Genomic DNA, 4,123 nt, shown 5'->3' with positions numbered 1-4,123 from the left:
AGTAGAGATCCCTTGACTCTTTTTGAATTAAAGTATGGGGGTTTTGCGCAGTGCATTATATTAGATATCATTTTGGGATTCAACTGCGTTAAGTAAGATCATTCACGTATGACCATTTCCATGAGAGATAGTCGTAACTGACTAATTTCTCATGATTTTTGAATAGTTCACTTAGCACTCATTGCATCGGGTGATGCTCACAGGGGTGAAGAAGTGGGATTGAAACTAGTGAAATGTGGAGAACGAATCACATAGCATCAATCATCACTTCCGGGGCTTGCACCCGGTAACCAGGACTTCCCAGGAGGTCACCCATCCCAGAACTCCTCTGGCTCGAGCGCGCTTAACTGTGGAGTTTTTCCCCACAATCAAGCCCACTTAGCTTGCTACCCCATTTGCAAAACCTTAGCAAGTATTGTGCCTCATGAACCATTCAAGTAGAGATCCCTTGACTCTTTTTGAATTAAAGTATGGGGGTTTTGCGCAGTGCATTATATTAGATATCATTTTGGGATTCAAATGCGTTAAGTAAGATCATTCACGTATGACCATTTCCATGAGAGGTAGTCGTAACTGACTAATTTCTCATGATTTTTGAATAGTTCACTTAGCACTCATTGCATCGGGTGATGCTCACAGGGGTGAAGAAGTGGGATTGAAACTAGTGAAATGTGGAGAACGAATCACATAGCATCAATCATCACTTCCGGGGCTTGCACCCGGTAACCAGGACTTCCCAGGAGGTCACCCATCCCAGAACTCCTCTGGCTCAAGCGCGCTTAACTGTGGAGTTTTTCCCCACAATCAAGCCCACTTAGCTTGCTACCCCATTTGCAAAACCTTAGCAAGTATTGTGCCTCATGAACCATTCAAGTAGAGATCCCTTGACTCTTTTTGAATTAAAGTATGGGGGTTTTACGCAGTGCATTATATTAACTATTCACCCGATGCAATGAGTGCTAAGTGAACTATTCAAAAATCATGAGAAATTAGTCAGTTACGACTACCTCTCATGGAAATGGTCATACATGAATGATCTTACTTCAAAAAGAGTCAAGGGATCTCTACTTGAATGGTTCATGAGGCACAATACTTGCTAAGGTTTTGCAAATGGGGTAGCAAGCTAAGTGGGCTTGATTGTGGGGAAAAACTCCACAGTTAAGCACGCTTGAGCCAGAGGAGTTCTGGGATGGGTGACCTCCTGGGAAGTCCTGGTTACCGGGTGCAAACCCCGGAAGTGATGATTGATGCTATGTGATTCGTTCTCCACATTTCACTAGTTTCAATCCCACTTCTTCACCCCTGTGAGCATCACCCGATGCAATGAGTGCTAAGTGAACTATTCAAAAATCATGAGAAATTAGTCAGTTACGACTACCTCTCATGGAAATGGTCATACGTGAATGATCTTACTTCAAAAAGAGTCAAGGGATCTCTACTTGAATGGTTCATGAGGCACAATACTTGCTAAGGTTTTGCAAATGGGGTAGCAAGCTAAGTGGGCTTGATTGTGGGGAAAAACTCCACAGTTAAGCGCGCTTGAGCCAGAGGAGTTCTGGGATGGGTGACCTCCTGGGAAGTCCTGGTTACCGGGTGCAAGCCCCGGAAGTGATGATTGATGCTATGTGATTCGTTCTCCACATTTCACTAGTTTCAATCCCACTTCTTCACCCCTGTGAGCATCACCCGATGCAATGAGCGCTAAGTGAACTATTCAAAAATCATGAGAAATTAGTCAGTTACGACTACCTCTCATGGAAATGGTCATACGTGAATGATCTTACTTCAAAAAGAGTCAAGGGATCTCTACTTGAATGGTTCATGAGGCACAATACTTGCTAAGGTTTTGCAAATGGGGTAGCAAGCTAAGTGGGCTTGATTGTGGGGAAAAACTCCACAGTTAAGCGCGCTTGAGCCAGAGGAGTTCTGGGATGGGTGACCTCCTGGGAAGTCCTGGTTACCGGGTGCAAGCCCCGGAAGTGATGATTGATGCTATGTGATTCGTTCTCCACATTTCACTAGTTTCAATCCCACTTCTTCACCCCTGTGAGCATCACCCGATGCAATGAGTGCTAAGTGAACTATTCAAAAATCATGAGAAATTAGTCAGTTACGACTACCTCTCATGGAAATGGTCAAAAAAGAGTCAAGGGATCTCTACTTGAATGGTTCATGAGGCACAATACTTGCTAAGGTTTTGCAAATGGGGTAGCAAGCTAAGTGGGCTTGATTGTGGGGAAAAACTCCATAGTTAAGCGCGCTTGAGCCAGAGGAGTTCTGGGATGGGTGACCTCCTGGGAAGTCCTGGTTACCGGGTGCAAGCCCCGGAAGTGATGATTGATGCTATGTGATTCGTTCTCCACATTTCACTAGTTTCAATCCCACTTCTTCACCCCTGTGAGCATCACCCGATGCAATGAGTGCTAAGTGAACTATTCAAAAATCATGAGAAATTAGTCAGTTACGACTACCTCTCATGGAAATGGTCATACGTGAATGATCTTACTTCAAAAAGAGTCAAGGGATCTCTACTTGAATGGTTCATGAGGCACAATACTTGCTAAGGTTTTGCAAATGGGGTAGCAAGCTAAGTGGGCTTGATTGTGGGGAAAAACTCCACAGTTAAGCGCGCTTGAGCTAGAGGAGTTCTGGGATGGGTGACCTCCTGGGAAGTCCTGGTTACCGGGTGCAAGCCCCGGAAGTGATGATTGATGCTATGTGATTCGTTCTCCACATTTCACTAGTTTCAATCCCACTTCTTCACCCCTGTGAGCATCACCCGATGCAATGAGTGCTAAGTGAACTATTCAAAAATCATGAGAAATTAGTCAGTTACGACTACCTCTCATGGAAATGGTCATACGTGAATGATCTTACTTAACGCAGTTGAATCCCAAAATGATATCTAATATAATGCACTGCGTAAAACCCCCATACTTTAATTCAAAAAGAGTCAAGGGATCTCTACTTGAATGGTTCATGAGGCACAATACTTGCTAAGGTTTTGCAAATGGGGTAGCAAGCTAAGTGGGCTTGATTGTGGGGAAAAACTCCACAGTTAAGCGCGCTTGAGCCAGAGGAGTTCTGGGATGGGTGACCTCCTGGGAAGTCCTGGTTACCGGGTGCAAGCCCCGGAAGTGATGATTGATGCTATGTGATTCGTTCTCCACATTTCACTAGTTTCAATCCCACTTCTTCACCCCTGTGAGCATCACCCGATGCAATGAGTGCTAAGTGAACTATTCAAAAATCATGAGAAATTAGTCAGTTACGACTACCTCTCATGGAAATGGTCATACGTGAATGATCTTACTTAACGCAGTTGAATCCCAAAATGATATCTAATATAATGCACTGCGTAAAACCCCCATACTTTAAGATGATTTATTTCATGTTCAATATAAAACAAATTCTCCAATTTGTCATACAAAACCTGTCCAGAGGGAGGTGATGTCTCTTTTGTGCTGCTCGATGATGCTGTGATTTGATTTGTGATATAGGTATTTACCCTTCGAGCATACTGTTCATGGGTCAACAGTCTTCCACTGCTGGTCAATAAGTTGGGCAACCCCTTGCTTTGCAACACTGCAAAATTTTGTCTGAAGATATTTATTTCTGCTTGCATCTCTTGGCACTTTCTCTCCAAAGTCTGCACAAAATTCCTCATGGTCAGCACCTTTTTTACTAGCAGAATTGTGTCTGTTATGTTCTTGATATCCAGAGCTGCTAACTGTTCTCTAGTATGAGTATTCAAAAAATGGATCATTTTGTTGGCCTCTTCGGGTTTGTTTGCCAATAATGTTCTAGCCTTTTGAGTCTCAAATTGAGCTATCCCAATCAACTCAATTTGGTCATGAATGATCTGGATTATTGTCCATTGATCAATGATGGATTGGCCAATTTTACTCCACAAAATTGTTTTGATTTTTGTTAGAATCTTGTGAATACTAAGCTCTTTCTCCAGCTCCTTTATTCTTTTCTCCAAGGCCTTTACTTCCCTTGTCTTCTTAGCCACGGCCATTTTTTATTTGTCATAATTTACCTCAATCTTGGCCAATTTTTCTTTGGCTTCTTTCAATTCTGCCATTTGCAGTTCCAGAGCTTTTATTTCTTTCATCATTTC

Source organism: Pinus tabuliformis, chromosome 6 (assembly GCF_031772625.1).
Source record: "Pinus tabuliformis cultivar Carrire ecotype Pingquan chromosome 6, CPIR1, whole genome shotgun sequence".
NCBI lineage: Eukaryota > Viridiplantae > Streptophyta > Pinopsida > Pinales > Pinaceae > Pinus > Pinus tabuliformis.
This window is presented reverse-complemented; position numbering follows the sequence as displayed.